Source organism: Zonotrichia leucophrys, chromosome 4, assembly GCF_028769735.1.
Source record: "Zonotrichia leucophrys gambelii isolate GWCS_2022_RI chromosome 4, RI_Zleu_2.0, whole genome shotgun sequence".
NCBI classification, from domain to species: domain Eukaryota; kingdom Metazoa; phylum Chordata; class Aves; order Passeriformes; family Passerellidae; genus Zonotrichia; species Zonotrichia leucophrys.
Window position 1 is genome coordinate 34,321,817 of NC_088173.1, and position 21,206 is coordinate 34,343,022.

The following is a 21,206-nucleotide window of genomic DNA, read 5'->3' on the forward strand; positions in this document are numbered from 1 at the left end:
CATGCAAGTCTCAACACCATATCTGAGGAAGAAATATCAAGTTCTGTGTTGTTCTGATAAACATCCCAGAGGAGAAATTCAAATTAATAGACTGAACTGTTGAAAAGTAAAAACTTAGTAAACTAACCAGCCAACTAGCTGGTTATGCAACTGTAACAGAACAACTCTATTTTTACATTCTTCAAGCATGGAAACACTTACTGGAAACACGGGAAGTTCACTAATTTGGAATACTATTATAGAAAGAAAAAAAAAAACCAAAAAACCAAACAAAAAACCCAAACAAAAAAACCAACCAAACAAAAACACCCCAGAAAACCACCAGCCATATGACAAGAAAACTTTTGGCAATTTGGTGGTATATTCACAACGTTTGTTCTGAAAATAAAAAAAAATTGGACCTCTAGTTATCAGCTAATAGCAGTATAAGAGTGCAGAAATTATTTATATTGTGTTGAGTTCAGAGGTTCTAAAGGTCATAACCAGTGTGATAAACTTGCACTTTGCCACTACTAATGTGTTTGTAAATCCAAATCAACACAGAAATACAGGACAAAAAAAGTAGCATGATCCCATTTTCCTCACATAAAAGATAATAATTATATCCTTTCAAAATAATTTCATTGCTCATCATCTGCTCTAACAGAATTGGAAGATGAAACAAGACACATACACATCAATATTCTAAATATTTAAAATAACTGCAAGAGAAAGTGTTACACCATTTCCAGCTGCTTGCACACTACTTCAGTACTACTATAGATCTTCTGAATTTATAAAAAAGCCAGAACTAAAACAATCTCTGCTAGGGAAAAATTCGTGGAAGTTTTCTTTATTATATGCTATTGAAGCATTTTACTATCTACTGGCAGATTCATGTTTAGGCACATTAGCTGAAAATAAAATTTTAGCGCATCCCAGAATACAGCCTACAGCACTGGCTATGATATTGGTAAGCATTTAACATTACTGTTAGCAAAAATATCTGCTTCTAAAAAGTATGGTTTTAAGTATCAGCAACAATTATTTTATAAAAGCAAGGTCTTTATTTAACAAAACGGTTTTAAAACAACAGGGCATTAGCTATGGTACCTCAAATTTGTTACCTTGTTCTGAGTTCTTTCTGTCAGTGCAGTTTTACACTGTTCCTACCCTCTGAATTTCTCTTTTTAACTTAGAATAAAATAGTACAACACACAGTTGAAAACGAAAAACATCAAAGTCCCATAGCCAAGACAATTACAAAAATAACTTCTGGAAAGCATGCACAAGGAGGCCTGTAACATCACGCCTCAACCACAGCAGGAAAGATTTTTGCAATGAGCTTTGGCACTAGGTTTATCTAAGAGGTAAAGCCGAACTACCTTGGACTAGTGAGAGCTTGAAGAAAGATTCCTCCTCAGAGAGCTTCCAAAGACTTAAAACCCACAGTGCACCTCTCCTGGCAAAAAGCAGAGGAGCTTTTGTGGATCCAGCAGTGGGCCCAGCTGGATCTTCCTCACGTGAGCAAGGAAAGGACTCCTGCTCAGGCACTTAGCTGCCACATTCCTTGCAACAATTATCTCATAAAATTTAGACCATAACTACCCTTGGAGCAAAGCATGGAGGGCTAAGGTTTTTCCCTTACATTGTCTCATTTCAGCAAAACTCTGATTAACCCTTCCAGTGGGACACGGTGCTTGGAAATCAGTGCCCCACATTATCATCAACTCCTGCACAGGCCACTGCAGCCTTGTAAAAGAGCACCCTGCAATTTCTGGGATGCTTGAGACTCTCAGGTTTGGACTCTGCAATGATTTTGGCTGAGGTAATTTTCTTCACAGCAGCTTTTATGGCACTACAGGTTAGATTTGGTCTGGAAGCAGTGTTGATAATACAGATGTTATTTTGTTTTTGCCAAGCAGCACTCACACGGCATCAAGGTCTTTTCTGCTTAAAGTATTGCCACTGCAGTGAGGAGAGGGGGGTGGCACAAAGCAGTTGGGAGGGGACACAGCCAAGACAGCCAACTGATGCAAGGAATATTCCATCAAATGTGGCATTGTGCAGGGTATACAAAGCAAGGGAAAGAAAGAGGAAGGAGTGATGGTGCCCATCTTCCCAAGTCACCACTACACACGTCAGAACCATGCCTTCCTGGAGCAGCAGACAGCTGTTGTTGAATGCAGAGTAGAATTACGATGTTACAATCTCATTTTGCTGCACAGTATTTGCAGAGGCATCCATCTTTCTTCAAATGCAAGAGCGTGAATAAAAGAAAGAAAACACATAGGCAGTTGACTGCAAAAAGGTTTGGGCAATTTCAGCGTCCCAGACACCTGTCTGAATGTAGCACTAACAGAATAAAAAATATTGTGAAAAAAAACTGTTGCCAAAACACTGAATATAGTTCCTCCAGAAAGTAACTACTGAAAGCTGTGGCAGGAGAAGAGGCTCAGAAAATCCTTTTCTCATGCAAGAACCAAACTATTTCAGGGAAGGATTGCATGAATGATATTAAAGTAATTGCACGTTATGGAAAGGTGTGCAGGGCAGCAAAAACTGGTGGAATGCTGTGCTTTTCATTAGTCTGTGGGTAAACAGCAATATATATCTGATGGTGTGAATTCAGGAATGGATCATCTCTACTCCTTAGGGGTCTGAAATGCTCCATTATCTGCTGAGAAACTGTAATACAGGGCAAAGCTGCTGTGGAAAGTCCAAAAAATATTTTGAGATAAGCTTCTCAAGGTAAATGAGAAATAGCAGATAGAGTCTGATGGGGATATAGAGTACAAAAAAGAAAAAAAAAAAAAAAACCAAAAAAAAAAAAGCCCAAACCCAAACCTCCCAAAACCCCAGTATTGCCTCCTAATGAATTGCCACAGCAACAGATATTAAACAAGAAACAAGTTGAAAAGGATGGCCTGCTTTTAGGAGAGCATGCACTCAGTGCATTCTAAATCCACACTAAATCTTACTAACCTGGGAAAAAACATCTACTACATAACATAGGGCTTTCTAAATGCACTTTGAATACTCTGGGACTGTGAGAGTCAACCTCCTAGCTATCTCCACATTCCAACAGACACCTGACTGATGTATTCCTGTGTTTAGAAAAATAAGCCAAATTATAGTGTGGGCATGATCACATCTACAAAATATGTCTCTCACTTTTTTCAGTCCTTACAATATTTGTAGAGTGTAAAGAACAGACTGTCATATAAGTAAAGTTGATTTCAGAAGCCAATTAAAATAAAAAAAATGTCCACAGATATACAAGTCTGCTGGGTGACATTTACTTTTTCTATTTACTAATACCCTTTGCCACTTTCTATTCCTTATCTTGCCACAAAATGAGTTTATGCCACTATTTTATCAAGGCTACTAGTCCAGTAAGAACAAGAATGCTATGAAATTATCAGTCCAAATAATTCAATCTAAGCTCTAGGCATGTTTTTATAAGATACCTGTACCACTGCAGCTTTGCATACCTGTGCCCTGCACCACAGGGCCCTTTTGCAGAGCTTACTACATATGTAATACTACATATTACATTGTCTTTATTATTATCATTGTTTTTAAGAATACTGTTCATTATTTTACTATGAAAAAAAGGATGAGAATTCCACTCTCAGTTGTAGTAATGATGTCCATGACTCTGGAAATGCTTGATAAAAAGTCAATTAACACTTCATTGTTAAAGAAAACTGTTAGACAGCATAATCCGTAAACAGTTCACCTCCAAACTACTTTTTTTTATTAAATTCAGATAATAAATTTTTTCAGACTAAATTCCAAGTACATTTCATAAAAATGTAAAAGTAGCTGTATGCAAAAAGATATCTATCATTTTCTTCACTTATATCCTGTGATACTTAGAAAAAATCCGTTATTTAGGTTATCGATTATCGATCTCCTGTTATTACTACATACATTTATGGTTAGAATACTCTTCAAATTATCACCTTTTTACTTATTTTCAATTGGTAGCTAAGACAGCAATTGCTATATCTCAGTGCCAGTATTTTCCTATTTTCTATTTTCTCATTGGGAAAATGCTAAACATAGTAGCAAATCTGTTTCTCCTCAGATCAGGTCACAAGATGAAAAATTGTGCTGTGTGTGAAGACAGCTGCAGCAGGTTATACATAAGTGCCAAAAAGAATAATCATTTTAAATTTGAAAACTTACTTTATACCTCTTCATAATTTGGAACACAGAGGCATATTGTGCTTACTGTAATCAAAGTGCTATAAACAGAACTAACCAAGTATTCTGGGATGTAAATTTACTGCTTTTCCTCTGATACTAAACAGAATATGTTTCTAAAGAAACACCATAAAATTAGAATATGATAAAGCTCATTTGATAAATGTGCTGAATTTCAGATGCTAAATGGAGTGTTTACCAACTTAGGGCACTGCAAAAATCAATAATTACTTAGGATAGAGTGTCTTAAGAAAATAATCATGGAACAAACAAAACTAAGAAATTTAAAACTGAGTATCAGGTCCAGAAAAGTACACAAATGCCACAACAGCTGAAGCTTCCTCTCAGTTATGCAGCAGATCTATGTAGAAAAATTAATAAATTTCTGGATAACTGCCTGGAACATTCAAAAAAACCACAAGGTTTAATATGGACACTATTATTATTTTTCTGTGAACAGCATATAGGTCTAGATAGGGATTGTGGATATCTTCTATGGTTCACTTTACACCACCTGACATCAAAAAAGCAACAAGTAGCTTTGTGGGTCTTAGATGAATTTTTCAGAGGAGCGCTACTATCTTTCTCCAGACTGAGACACCATTTGTGTTAGCATGTTTTACAAAAGGAAGAGCATCTATCTATTTGAGATTACACGAGTAGACTGCTGGATATTACAGATTGTGTTTTCAGAAATTGGTTTTCAGTCAGATCATGAGTACTTGCACTGTTTATCATTACTCTTGTTTTAATGAAAGTCTTAAAGACTCTACAATTAGCAGCAAGACCAAGTCTGCATTATTTCTTTCATGTGTCAAAACCAAGCCACTGGTCACCCATGGCACCTCACAAACACAGTGTGACTTTTCCCCTTCTGTTCTCTCTCTAGCTCTACCTACAGCATCACTTCATATCTCTTGCATCAATCCCTTTCAATCACACCAAGAGAGAAATTATTTGGCTGGCTGCATTTCTTCACATGTGCAAGGCACATTGATTTTGTTCCTCTGGCTCATCTGCTGTTTTGGCGCCTTGTCAGACCAGTTAGTCTTGGCTGGAGTCCCAACACCTCTCCCAAAGAGCACCCCTGCTGGCTGCAGGCAATGCAAACATTAAACCTGCCTGCTTCTCATGTCACACTGCCCCACCAGCTGTGGCTGAAGCCCAGAGCAAGGGCGACAGCAAGCCCATGCTCCAGAAATTCCCATTAAAGCATAACACAACAGCTCAGAGCAATCTCCCATGACCATCTAGACCTAGCACATGCAGAGTCTCACTCCCAAGTTATCTTTCCATTAAAAAGAAACACAAATAAATAAAATCTTTAATCAGCTTTGTAAACCATATCAGAAAAAGACATCATTTTGTACATCTTCTTTCCACAGAGCTCCAGTATTGAAATGACACTTCTAAAGGAACAACTCTCTATTTCGTTTCTTGATCAGGAACTCAAATGGAGTTTGGGGAACACAGGATCTGATCTTGTGATACATAACAGTGATTAATCCTAAAAAAATACCTATGCAATACTATAATATATTCTAAGTTCAGTTACATGGAACATGTCAATAAATATTTTACTGGGTGAATTAGGGCAGTTACATCCATTTAAACACTGGAATTCAACTAATATTCAACTGTGAAGGTAACACTAAAAGAGACTACATAGGCTATGCTATCTTGACTTCAGACATTTATGAATACAAAGCTAAATTAACAATGTTTTCTTCATAGTGAGCCAAATTCCGTTAACTCTGAAATACAGATTAAGCAAATTAATTTGGATATCCTGTTTAATTCCAGTTGAAGTTTTCTCTCTTTCTGAGTGATAATAAAAAGTATTAAGTTTAAAAGTATAAAGCTTGATTAATAAACTGTAGAACATGAATACTGAATGATTATATCACACAAAGCCCAAGATATATCTAACCTGCAGAAATCATGAATAGCAGCCAAGCGCATAACAAAAGATATGAATGCATTTTTTTCCAAATATAATCAATCCACCAGTTCTCCCTTTATGGCCAGAATTCACATACACAGCACAGTGTCTCCTTTGGTGATATTCCTAAATAAATTCTTCATTCATGTAGAGAAAACAAGTGAAACGAAATCCCCTAACCTTCCTCTGGTTCTCAACCTGCTGTGGAACAATGTCATTGTTCCTGTTTCCTTAAGACTAGGTATGTATATTTCCTATTCATCTCCTCCATGACTTCCACTGTTTTATAAATCCACATGCTTACTTTGTAACCACTGTCATCTCTGTTTGAAACCAGCAAAAATATCTTCCTCCTTACAAAGCACATTCTGCATCTCTGACCAAAGCCTTCCTCCACCCTTGGACTGTGTAATTCATTTGAACCAGATAATCAGGATTCTACTAAGAATAAATGCTCAACTTTAAGTCCCTTTTTAAAAAAATATTATTTTGATAAGTCCTAAAATAAAGGAGGTCTTTTCAAGGAACTATGCACCATGTCTGAAAGCTCTCTTTCCTCATCTGGAAAAATATGATTGTTCTTCCCCTTCTTCTCCACTGTGTCTGCTGACATGGAATCTCAACTGTCTTTCATCTTTACATCATTTAGTATGATTATACCTTTCTGCAACATTTCAAACTCCATTTTAATTCTGATAGTTCTGGACCTCCTAGAAGTATAATTCTTCCTTTAATAAATGACTACTTATATCTTTTGTACTGTACTCCTGATCTGCCATTAATCCAAGAGAAGACTCTTCTACTCATCATTGTATTTTTAAAAGGGCTCTGTTGAAAGGTTTTTGGAAATTGAGTTAACTACACAAAACAGATCATCCTTATTCACATGCATGACTCTTCTAGCAGACTTCTGAGGTCTGATTAAAATCTCAGGAAGCCTGTTCTGCTCTTCCTCCTGCATTACATTCATTCATGCTCCAAGCAAATCTATTTTCCAGAACATTTTCTGCTAATTTAACCAGTAACAAACTCAAATTAAAAGAACTTTTTTAAAAAATCCCAACAAACAAAAAGCAGTTGTCTATTTCCATCTGACATTCAGCCACAAAGATCAAAGCAATAGATAAAAGGCAAGAGTTAGCAGTTCAACCCTTTCTCATATCAGTCTCAGAATGAGTAGCTGCTGCAAGGGACTTCCTATTCTCTGCTGTTCCATTATTATTCTCAGATATCTTAAACTGGCATTTCAAGACTCATTCTTTGGATGAGCTCCCCCAATGTTGCAGATGGATCTGCTGATGTGGAAACAAACACTAATTTTTTAATTATACTTTTTGTTTTTCTTCAAAATAATTTTATTAGCCAAGAGTGCTGCCTTAACCACCTTTTTTTCAGCATTGCAAATTCTCTACAAGACCCCACTGCACTTCCTAATTTGATGAAAACCTTCTGTAATCAGGGTGGGGTTTAGTTTGTTTGTAACCATATGTTCAGCAGTTTAATACTATCCTATTAACTCTCATTATAATCAGGGATAAAATATTCATATCCAATTTTTTTCCTTAATGTTGAATCAGCAAAACCAAAACCCCTTCAAACTTTTACAGGTAAACAACCTTATTAATCATGTTAATACACATAGACTGAGTCACATGAAAGAATATCCATAAAATCTATAACTTTGTGCATTTATAATTTAATGTACAACTGAAATGCAGTCACTTTTTCATTTGTATGTCAGTTCCTTTCTGCCAAGCAGCATGACAAAACAGTAAAGTAAAAATATCTGCCAATCTGCAGCATTTTTGTAGCAGTTTCATTACTGCCATACCAGTAAATGTATTTCTTCATATTCAGAGAAAAATGTCCTAAACAAAATCTCATTTGTCTAAACAGAAGGAGACAAGTCCAAATTGGATCCTGGCTGCCCTGTGAGGAGATCAATAGAAAAGTTTCTTCTAGCTCCAACACAGCACAGGCCACTAAGCTCAAACCTCTCCTGAATCCATTGCAGTTTTCTACTATCAGCTTGTATATGTGACACAATAATTATTATTTTATGCTGAATGCAATTTATCAGCTTTAAAATATTCTTTGTCCTGCCTCCTGGAATTACAAGAAAATTTCAGACAGGAGGAAAGGGGAGTGTTATAAAATAGTGACCTTGGTTTCCTCCAGCTGTCAGGAAAAATGTGACAAAACAACATCTTGTGCACAAAAAGGACAAAACACATTTTTATTTTACCATTACTGTTTTTAAAGCCAAGTCAAGTTTTTCTTTAGGATCTGAATAAAAATACATAAAAATAATTTTAAATTTGATGAGGAGGAAGAAAGCAATTAATTAGCTTTTAGATCTTCCAAGTACATTAGAATTAACAGAAGCAATCTTATTAAATGCTCTCAAGAGAGTAAGAAAGAGATCCAGCCAGCTCTGCTTGAAGTTATAATTATGAAAACAGTATGGCGTTCCAGGGAAGTCTTTAGGATCAAATATACAAATGCTTGCATGCGTGGATATCATGTGCCAAGAACAAATCACTTTTCTTTGAAAATCTTTGAGTATATCAGCCTAATTAATCTATTCCAAAAGATTCTCTAGATCCACCATAGTGACACAGAAAAGAAACTCTCATATTTAGATAAAATGAAAGCCCAGATGTTCTACCAATTCTTTTTGTTTACATCATGAATGTGTATTCAGAGAACATTATCTCCTCTATGCTTAAAACTTGTAATTTACTACTGCTTAAAGACTGTCACATAGACATCCTATACAATATTACTGACCCTTTAAAGAAAATATCAGTGAACAGCAAAATGATGCAGAGCTGGTGAGCCAATCAGTAAATCACGTTGATAGCTTAGAATACCTTGCTACCCTTAACATAAAATTTACACATATAAAACGTGAAGATTGTTTCCTGCCTTTATCACACTTGCCAAGCACAGTTGGATTTGTTTTTCCACATAAAAACTCTCTATCTCCCCTCTCACCTACAGCCATTTAGTACAATGAGCTGAGACACTCACTGCTTCTCTAGGCCCACTGAGGTTTTATCTTCTCATCAGTAGTCAAGATTAGATTCTGAATTACAGTGAATGTACTTCACTGTGGTGAAGTCAACCAGCTTAACTAGACTATATATTCAGCATGACTCCCACCTCTACTGCATATTCAATTACTCACTGACCTTAAATCGAAACACATTTTTTAGTTGAGAATAAACATGTGTTCAACCAACAGGACATTTCCCTGCAAGTTTAATGCGGATATATCAATCTTTAAATACATTCCACTTTGCATACATGCAGAAAACAAAATTTCTGGACTGACATTATAGTCATTACAAAAGACAAGACCTGTTTATCCTTATGAATTTTTTTGAGGAAAAAAGCCAGAACCAAGGCTTTGTCAGGTAACTGAGACACAGTTCAGCTATCATAAAATGATTGTCCTATGAGAGCATAACTACAAAGATACTACAAAAATTTAAGTCTCTTCAGACAAAACAATACCAGCTATAAATGCCTGCCTTTGTTTGGCCAGTATAGAAAACAGCACAGTCTATATAATTAGTGCACCACTCACCAGCATAATAAACATGCTAATACAGAACTGCTCTCCCTGGTTCTGAGCTACCATGTAAAGAAATGCGTCAATGCCCTAAGCCAAATCAAGATAAAATTCTGTGTATGAAATAATATAAAAATATGCCTGTGGGATTTGACTTAAGAGCATTGGAATGCTAGAAGATCCAGATAACTCCATCAGTTAGCTGTGATTTGCTATTACTAGACTTTATTTGTTAGAGATGGGGAAAGTTGTGGGGTTAGAATCAAAGAAAAATAGGTGGTTTTTCTAGATGTATATTTGCATGAATCATTTCTTTCCACTCATAAATTTTACCACTTAATTCTCCAATATTTGTCATTATGAAATTGGATATGAAATAACCTTGCAAGCTCTTCTTTGCTCATTTTGAGAAAACAAAGAAAAATGCCAAGAAACTCAGCCAAAAATGAGCTTGATGTTATTTTCTTCAGGCAGTTTCGCCAGAGAGCCAGTTACTAGAAGATTTTTTCTAAGTCATATTTTACATGATATGTGTGTGCCACAGAAGCATTAATTATTCTACCACTTGCAGCGCAATACTAGACCTCCTTAAGGTCCTGCATGATTCTTCCTTCACTACCATTGGATGGACTTAGCTGTTTACCCTTTCCAATTCTGATTATTAAAAAACATATTCCACTTAAAGCATACCTCTGCTTTGTCCTGTTTCTATGCCAAAAATGGGAAAATATATGTGTTTCAGTATCCATTTTTTTTTTTTCTGGGCATGTGTTCTATCCTATACTGCCAGAGAGGCATAGTCAATAGATGTGGTGAGAAAGACTGGATAGATTAATGAGCTCATTATAATTCATTAAAGAGTGATGTGGGGATGACTGCCCACTTTAATTAGCTTTATTACTGTAGGAAATTGTTTCATATGCCAAGCTCATCACCAAGCATGCCTCGAAAACATTAGAGTAGTAATCAGACTTGATATGAGAACCTTTCATTACCCTGTAAGGATAAAGGCACTTATAATGACAAGGAAAATATTAAGAAGATGGACATGAGAGTGGCTAGCATAAAATAATTTATTGTGCCTAATAATTCAGTGATAAACTGCACAATGGTGATTTCAAGTTAAAAATTTGGTGGAACAGCTGTGTTTCCATGGCACACCATGTGCTCTTCCTGTAATCATGACATTAACTGACAGTAATAGATTTAGAAGGTTTAATAGGTCAGGTTTGCTCAGATAATAAATCCTAATGCAAATTAACTATGACTCAAATATTTTAATGAAAATCTTAATTGGTAACTGGATTTTCTTCAGGAGTACGTGAGCTGCTTTTCCCAGTCACTCTTTAGATTAGCAAACACATTTCCACACATTTTCTGATAATTCTAAGTTGCAGATAAACAACAGGTTAAAAATACTTGTACACAAAGATAAAAATATGCAGACAAAATTGTAGAGAAGATATGGAAGGAGAGAAATAGAAAATTAGCATAAGACTTTTGTGCAGTCTGCAAAAGCCCCACTGAAGAAATGATTATGTTCTAGGATCTACTTTTTCAATGTTTAAAGGCCTAGAACATCTTCACAATCAAGGTTTCTCAACATTAATCAAATGCTTTAAGGTGTAATCTCTGAAACCTCAATAATTTATTCCAATCATGACTACCTTATCATTTTAATTACACTCTCTTTCACTCTAAGCAACAATAAATGTTCCTAAGCCCTACCTTCCTGATTAGTTTTATTTTGCCTAAATTGCTTAGCATTATCAAGTTCTATATCTAATCAAGAGTTTGGCATTTGTTTTAATACAAATGTTAAGGCAATACCTGTAAGTACTCTGTTCTATTCATGGTCAGAGCATGTCATGAGACTATATATAAATTAATAGTTCATAAGATCAGAGATGATCAAAATTTTCAATAGCATATCATAAGTATGGCAAATTATGGCTGAGCATATTTTTAATGATAAGAATTCTTTTCCATTTTAAGATGATTTTGGGGTGGTTTTAGAGTGGCATATTGGAAGATTCCCCCCCACCCACCACTGTAAGGTACCTAAACAAAAAAAAAAAGTGCAAAAAAAGTGCTTCACAGCTCTCAAACATAGCATTACATTTTCATGCCTTGTGTTGCTGAGCCACTCCAAACACCCACTACCTCAAAGTAATTATTTATTTTCAAATTTTCACAAGCAAAATACCAGTTACTCATGAATTTTCTAGTGCAAAAGAACAGATTATCTTTCTGACTTCACATCAGAGCAACTGCTCATCTTTATTTTGCTTCTTGTATGAAAACTGATGTCCCTAGAACCTTATTCCTTAGCAACATTCCCTGCAGAAAGGGACTCCGCCAGTTATTAGCTGAATATGACACTACTAGGACTGACAGGGCAGCAGCATCTGACTCTCAGATATTTTCAAATTCCGGTTGCAAATATGTTGCATGTAAGCAACACAAATGGAGGACTAATAAAAATAAACAAAGAAAGCCAACACACAGACTTCAGGGTTGACTTCACATTTCTGTGTTGTTATCCTAGAGACAGCTGCTGCTACTGCAGCTCACAGAACTAAAGAAATGAGCCTTATAAAAGCCTTCTGACATAGGTCACGGTTGTCATGGTTGTGATCCTAGAGAAGAGGAAGCTGAACAAAAAGGACAACAGAAAAAAACTCAGAATAAAACTGAGGTTTTCATTTTCCATTTCTGGCCATGACCATAACTGAATTATCTTTTGCTTGTCATGGCTCTCAGACTCCTTAATCCTCTTTATCCTGTATTATACCTGCATCAGGCATAATTAAGGACTTTACAGTCTTCCTAAGCCATTCTGGTTTGGAGTCCAGGACTTTACACTCCCAGAAGTTTTCCAGACACTTGAGAGTGTGTAGGGTGAACCTAAAATTGAAAGTATTTATCAAAGGATTGCTGGGTCTACTTTCAGTCATTGAAACAGATGGGGGGAATTTTTAGGATCTCATTTTAGAATTGATTAATACTGATTTCCTAACCAGTTACAAGTTGTATGCTTCTCCCTCTTGTACATAATCTTTTTGAGGGTCAACAGTATCCCTAGCAACTATACTATGAGTATCTAGTCAACATGTGAATGGGGAAACATTTTGTATTTTAATCATACAAAGTAAGGAGAAACATTTTCTGCAGTTGAAGATGCGAAATTGTGAAAATAGAAACAGAACAACCCCAGCCCACCACACAATCCCCTTTCACATCCAGGTAGGAGGAGCTGAGCTGACTTTGGCAGTCATCTGACAATTGTACATATTTTATTTTTATAAGGCTATGCAACCAAACCATTTGCACAGCTAATACATAAACTTATGACAAACCTGTTGTTTAGATGTTTTGAAAATTACTATGCTGTACACAATAATGACATAATATGAAAATCATCTGATTATGTGTGAAGAAAATACTTCTTGAGAACACTATCTACATCTTTCATCAGTATAACCTGTTCATGACAAATGACTTATCCAAATGATATCACTAATGTGTACAAATCTCTATTACCACTTAGTCTTTAGGACTCACTTCAAAAATGTACAGTATCTTAGTTATTCACCTTTATTAATTTTTAAGTACTTAGTGTCCTGTAATTCATACTCCTTCTACATACATTTTTTAGAAAGTCTGAACCCAAACATGAGCTCCATCCATAAAAAAACATAATGACGTAGAGAAAAAACTAAGGGAATTAATTAAAAATTATCAGCAAAACGAGGACAAAATATTAAAGATCACATTTTTATGTGCTTAAATAAAAAGCAGGTTCTGTTGATTAACCTGGACCCTGATTTTCTTAGCATATATATGTTTAATAACTGTTAGCATTAAGCACACTCCTCCTCACTTAGCTAATTCTGTGTTTTGATGTTTAAAAGTTCTTTGTCTTCTTGCTCAATTCAAATTCCACAGAACAATTAGCTTATGTCAAAAAGCCAGAAAGAGAAGGAAGGGCTTCTTTTCTCCTCAGTTACATTTCTCCTCCGTTACATTTACATTGATTGGAGATGAAATGAAAATCTGAATGAAAGAAACTGATGGCCCTCACTCCAGCTGGTGGACACAGAGCACTGGTAAGCTCTCAGTGAGTCTATGTGCCTTTGTCAATGCTTTAAACATCCGTCATTCAAAGATTCCCAGTCTGACAGAAAAAAAAAAAAAAAGCAGAATTTAGACCCAACTATTAGTCCTCAGCTGCTGCTATATTTATACACCATTTGCACTAACTTTGTCCTAGAAAAGTCAAATGCTATCCCTGGAAATATAAAATGACTGATTTTGCAGTAAAAGAGCAGAAGTTTTTGGTAAATCTAATAGAAAAAAAATCATTAAAGTGTGAAATTTGCTGTGGTAATAATACGCATGGTTGCATCTGACTGCATTCATCCCCACCCCAGAACTCAGATGTGTGAAAATCCTATGACAACAGTAACAGAAATGACTTAGAAAATTACTTAGGTGCTGGAGACTGTCCTTCAGCACCTTTCACATCAGCAGACGAGTAGTTTGATTAAGGCTATAAACTAGAGACAGGGGTGACTTCCATATCTACTATATATGATTAAACATCTGTCCCAGTGGGGTCCTGATCTTTAAAGATGGTTCTAAGCACTCTCAATCTCATAGGTTAAATGTCCAAAAACACCAGTAACATTTACTTGCATTGTTGATTGAATGACTCATTTTCACAGGAAGTTTCCAGCCTACTAAAAAAAGGCATCTACAAAGAAACCTCCTTTATGCTATACTGAGACAGAGCTTTGTTTCTTCTGTCTGCCATATCTAAAACAAGAACTCGTGTAAAAGGCTATGAAAACCTTAACACCACCCCTGTGACTGAAAACAAAGAAGCCAGAGTGAGGCATGCTCACACCTTGAAGCAAACTGCAAAACATTGGAATACTTACTTCCATTTTAACAGGCTTAAGCAAAACAGAACCAAGCAAAGGTCATGAACATAGCTTGCTGTTGTTAAAAACTTGAGAATTTTCAAGGTTAACAAGTCTGCCTGTATATTTAACAAATACAGATGTAGTACCCAGACATAACACCACTGAAGCTGCAGCACAGCCTTTCTTCCATGTAAACAGAAGCAGATCATGCCCTGGTGAACACTGCTGCAAGCACTACCACCAACAAAACAATTATTTTGCACAAAACTCACCCTCTGTCTCTTCACCAACAGCTCCTGCCACAATATTCATGTCATCAGATTTTCATCCTCTATATATCTCCACAGTTGTATGAAGACAGATGTTGATTTGCCCAATGTATTTTCCCCACCTGTAAGAACAGGCTTAACACTTAGTACTAGGTGTTAGGAAAATTAATGGAGCTATGAAAATTAGAAAGCCTGTGTTATACACCTACAGGAGTGAACACCAACTTTTTATATCCTGCAGAGAGATGAGTAGAATTTTCAGAAAAATGAAAAACCCAGACTGATTTCACAGAGGTGTCAAACAGAATGAAAACCCCAGAGGACAATTTTTTTCATTAAAAGGGAAGCATAGATTTTTTTTAAAATTTATTTAGTGGAAACAAACTCCTTAGTTTATGTATCATGAAGATCAATCTGGACAATCCCCATTTTGCTGTCCACAAGAGCAATGTGTGTTCTCTTAGGTATCTTACTGCCAGGATAAATTATAATTACTTTACTCTCATCCCTAAATTTTTAACATTGTTGGTATGTAATCAAGCCTGTTGACAAAATGATGAAATTATTTCACTCTTCATGAACTATTAGATTCATTATTTACTGTTTAACCCTACTTTCAGTGTTCTACTAAACCTCTCAACAATGAAAATCCTTTAGCACAGGTAGTAATCAACTACTGTATAATCTTTAAGAATGCCATTAGCCTTTATAATCCAGTCCATTAAAAGCAAAGTAGTCTATATGCATTAACTATGAATGACATCAAAAGGCATCAAACTAGTCTCCAAATGTAAGTAAATTCTTAATCTATTAGAAAAAGAGTTATTTGCTCATCATTTGCTGCTCAGGGAGTTTGATGACTGAATTTATTCTGGCTTTCTCAGTGCTAAAATTCAATACACATATATGACACAAATGAACAAGAAAACTTTTATAAACCAGCTGATTTTAGAGAGAGCAGCCTGTTAAAGAAATTAATGGATTTGGATGCTGATGTGAGGTGTAGAAACCTGTCCAGTGACAGGTTCATGAACTGTTGCTAAAGGCTACTTATACATAAAGCTCAATCTCAATTCAGACACAGTTTCTTAACCAGAAAACCTGCTGGCTGAAACTGGGATGGGAAAGGATTAATCTTATTTTCAAAGTGATGTTTTGTCCCCTGCTTATCAGACCCAGAACACCAAAAAGTCTATTAAGTGTCCAGGCTTGTGTATGTGGTGGCAAAAACAAACCCTCCAAGCTGTGAGGAGAGGAGCTGTGAAAGAAGGCTAAATGAGTAATGTAATAAAAGAATGAATTAAACCAGACATTGAGAAAAAAAGATTACATGAAAGAACAAATAAGGAAAAATCATGAAAGAAAAAATAAGCTAGACAAAGTCAGCAAAAATAATGGAAGTAAAGTTGACAGCTTTTGATAACAAAATATGATTAAAATGAAAGAAAAACAGAATAAATGCCACAGAAAACCTGAATTTTTTTTCCACTCCAATTTACAGTAATCAACAACAGAAAAGATCCAGCAATGTAAATAGTTTGATTTTATATATAAGCAGAAACTAATTTTCTTGTACAAGAATCTAAAATGAATGTTTGATGAAATGTCTGAACTTTTGATGTTCTAAGAAAGTAATTTGCTGAAACTTGGTGCAGTATTCATCTTTCATTCTTGCCTTGAAAAGGCATGCAATCCTGCAGAAATCATCCCGAAGAAATAATGGCTTAAGGAAGGAAGTCAGGGCTACATGAAAAAATGCCAACAGTTGAAAAATTCTACGTATTCAATAATTTTTCGAGGCAGACCCATTGAAAAATTGCTGTTCCAGCAGAAAAAGAGACTCAAATCAATGAAAAGGGAGCAGAGGATAGAGAGAAGAATTTGAAGTTACAGACCATAAGAGACAACATTTCAGAGTTAGGAAAAAGCCCACAAAGATCAACTGGGCCTTGAGCAGACAGTGCTTCTGGACAGGAACATAAGGCAAGGACCATTTCCCATCAGGGGAAGCCGAGAATTAGACAGAAAATAAAGGGTCAGAACAAATGATGTGGCATGAGGAAGACACGAGCCCATAACTATGGATGCTTGGTGAGAAGTGTGGGGCCTGACAGAAGGGCAAATACACCTCATTTTCCAGTCATTTATTTTTTTCCTGTTCCCTGGGCAATGCTACGATAATTATATATTGTTTTGGTATAATTTTCAGTCTCTGGATTCAGATAAAAGCCATCTCACACGTGGCTGGCAGAGCACTTGATCTCTGCCTCTTCAATTCAACCTGTGCCTTAAAATAGCCACACATTGGGCACATTCTCCTCAGACAGAAAGGATGGATCACCAGCTCATGCAAGCTTCACTAGTTAAGATTCCATAAATGTTGTATGGCTTTACATAGTACATATTCCAGTATCAACAGAATGGCAATCATAATGAATGTGATTTAATGGAGGAATGTGTATATCACCACAGAGAACTGACAGAAAATCATACAAATTTACTCCAAGCTTCATATAATAATCAAAATTAAATACCAGATGGAATTGCTTTTGCACTGGCAGAAACATTCTCTGTGCTTTATGTCACTATGAAAATCTTTGCGATAGAAAATGAGTTAACATATTGATTACTCCCCCACTTCTCCTTTAAAGCAGGGAAAATTATTATAAAAAGGTATCTGACTTATTTTTAAACACAGAATGACTGCAGGGCCACCTAACTAATCAGACAATAGTACCGAGATCCAGAGCTTAAGAAACTATAGCTTATTTTATTCCATTTTTCAGTTTTCCACTGCTGAAAGCCAGGATAGTCACTGTCTTAGTGTCCACCAACAGTTCTGACATTCTTAAAAGCATAGTACAAAAAAAAAAAAAAAACAAACCACCAAAAAAAAAAAACCAAACAAACCCCCCCCCAAAAAAACCCAAAAATTTGTTCATTACAGAGATCTTCTAAATGGACCAATAAATAACTTACATCAGTAATTTGCTGAAGGATAGATGTAAGAGGACAAGAGAACTTGGTAAAACTGGTTAATTTGTTAATTTATATAGAGAGAACAAAACACTTCCATTTGCAACAAAAGGCAACACGTTCCTTGTGTGGTTTGTGGGGTTTCATGCAGGCTGCTGGGACTAATCTCATAGCATTTATGGGCTAGAAGAGGTCCCACTTAGGCTGAACTCAAATTGCATGTATCAGAGGTGAAAACCACGACAAGAAAGCTCAGTTCTTACTTGCTGCAGGGACAGGAGAGCCAGTAAAGGGAATGCTGCAGTCAAGAGCACAGCCTGCAGGGTGGGCAATGAAAGAGTGCACAGCCATAAAAATTAACTAAGAATGGGGTGGGAGAAGACACTAATCCAAGGAGTGACTTCCTCTTTCATGAGAGAACTTGACTAAAAAAGGCCATTGATTCTCAGCCCAGAAAGAAATGGAATGAGAATTCAGGTTTCTAAAATAGAAATAACCCCAAACACAGCAAATGTAAAAGACTCACACTAAAAATGTAGTGATTTTTACAGCAATTAAAAGGATAAGAGATGTACAAAATATTAAATTTGAGTCCAAAAAGACAGGATAAGGAAGCTTGATTGTTTCAGTATGGATCTGAAAGCCAAAGCGGGGCTTTTACATCATAAAGCCGTGTCAGGAAGGCACCCCTTGAGAGAAGGTGAGGAGGATGTATGGACTGAGTTATACTGAAGGTGGAGTGGCTTTCTGTAAACTTCTGAGGGAGAACATTACACAGATCAGATGAAGTACAGCACCATTTCAAAGTGAGGAATGCTTCGGGTTACATCCTGCCACAGCTAGACATAAAATATGGCAAATAATTTCTAAAATTTACAAGTTTATGATCAGGCATAAAACTTGGATCTTTCATTACTTCAGCTACAACTCAAGTACACATAAAAAACACTTTTTAATTCAGCAGCTCAAACATTTTAAATTAAAATTAGATTAAAATATATAATTTCAATATGCAATTACAACTTCCCAAAAAGTGCTAATGCTATGCAACCTCAGCTAATAAAGCTGTAATAAACACAGGATCAAACCAGAGAGATGCCAGTGTGCTGTATGTGAACAAATACAAGGGCATTCATCTTTTTTTGGAGAGGCTTAGTAAAAATCAGAATATTTCCTTAGTCTACTCAGACAAAGTTATCTGAGTTTTATCAGCTAACTAATGAAAAGAAATTGTGCTCATTTAGACTGTTATTCCAAGCACTTTCACAATGTAATTTTTGGCTTTGAAAATCTTTCAAAATTAACAATAACTTAACAGACTTTCATCTGTACAACTATATTCGTATGGTGTGAACCAAAATATTATTTGATAAATGGATAACCCAGTGATCCATTAATCATGTAACTTTTCACCAAACAAAAAAGCAACATATATTTTGTTTGAAGTATCAGGTTGCAGCTGCATCCCTATCAGAAAGGTTAAAGAGATTTATATCTCAAGTACAGATCAGATGGTCTTGAGACTCATCAAACATTCCTCGTGGGATCACAGGTCCGTGCTTTCTTTCAGCAGACATTCATTACTGAGCACTCACTTGGCAGATGCACAATATGCAAACTGCCTCGTTGCCATGTGATGGCTATTCATCCCCACATCAAGTTTGCTGGAACCATTTCCCTACATCTCTGAGGGCATGACACCACTTCTGCTCTGGTATTTTTAAGCTGTTTGTACACTAGCACGCCTATGTAAAGACATTGGCAGTAAAGGCAGCAGATTATCACATTTCATTCTGAATTTGACCTGGCCACCTAATAAAGGAATGCTAGAAAAATCCTGAGGGGTTTTTTTAAAGGAAAGAATTGCTAGCACAACACCACTTGAAAACAGAACATTGTTATATCATGAACATGCGGAAGATTTTCAGTTGAATTGTTTGAGTGCTGTTGAATTCTACTTTTATGTATTGAGTCCCAACAGTTGGGACCATCGCTTAAGAAAACATTCCTGTTCAGTATGGCTGCTTCCTTTTTGAACAGAACACTTTTAATGACTCTTGAATTTTATTTCTCCAGCACTGAAAATACCAGAGATGTGCATTAATGAACCCAAGCACAGAGGCAAAGAAATACACATGCTATTATACCTTCTTTGAAAGACGTTGTTGCAGGTATTTACGATTTTCAAAATATTCAATGAGTGCCATATGGTAAAGTGTCTTGAAAGACCATGCAGAAATCCAATGTTTTAAGCAAGATATCAGAGGTATAGAAATAACTTTTTATAAAAACTGAAAGATACTTTTGGGAAACTACTGTAAATATCAATATATTGACAGAGACATCAAAGTTATGTGGACATGTCTTGCAGCATCTTAAAATTCAGTTGATAAACTTATTAAATAAAAAGTTGACAGCATTTAGTGATTATGCTTTAAACAACAGGAAAAATATATATACTACAGGGAATATGGACTTGAACAAGTTTTCCAAACAGAACAGAGAGTTTTATGACCTTAGTTCTTTAGAAATATATTTAGAGTACTAAAATAAGTAGGTGCCTTGTATACCACTCTAGATGTGTGTAAGGAATGCACATTTTACAAACAGTGAACAATTTGAAAATTCTATTTTTGGTCAACTTTATTTTTCTACATGCTGTGTAAATGATGCAACTACGTTTTATATGAAAGACTTCACTTATATAAGTACCTACCATCAGCAGAGTAAGCTTTTCCCTATTTTAATCATCATCAAAGACCACTCAGTGAATGCTTTTAACTGATATTAAGCACTTTTGAATATTCAAATGAATCAGTAATGGATTTTACAGTAAGTACCAGCAATAATTTGGAAGCCTTTGAGAATGTGTTTGCAGACCAGCCCTCAAAGACAAAGTCATAAGCTACATAAAACAAACTATTATCAGTTTTATCTTAAACACCATAGACAGATGCTCTATTTCAAATATCCAAAGATAAAACTTCTGAACTAAGTTTTGTGGCATACCCGGCATGAATTGCTCCAAAGAGCAGCATTTCTTTTTTGTACAGATGATATTTATCAGTGGCTCTTAAGGAATCTTTAATTTTAGGTAAAAGCAACTCTTAAGAGACTTGCCTTGAATGAACTATTGGGTATTTGAGCACAAAATACTATTCCTTTTCAGGTCTTAGGCTACGCATAAAACCTGAAGAGCTCTCATCACTAGGCACTCCTGCAAACTTGAGCTAAAACTAGCCAGTTTTGAGTAACATCATAACTACATCAGAAAGGGCTACATTTAAGAAAGAATGTCTTTCTTGAAATGACACCATTTATGC

General features: G+C 35.8%; 1 protein-coding gene across 10 annotated transcripts in view; it reads right to left on the bottom strand.

The window, feature by feature from the left end:
• Positions 1-21,206, bottom strand: part of CCSER1 (coiled-coil serine rich protein 1) — a 633,522-nt gene that overhangs the window by 273,591 nt on the left and 338,725 nt on the right. The gene's annotated exons all lie outside the window — the stretch shown is intronic.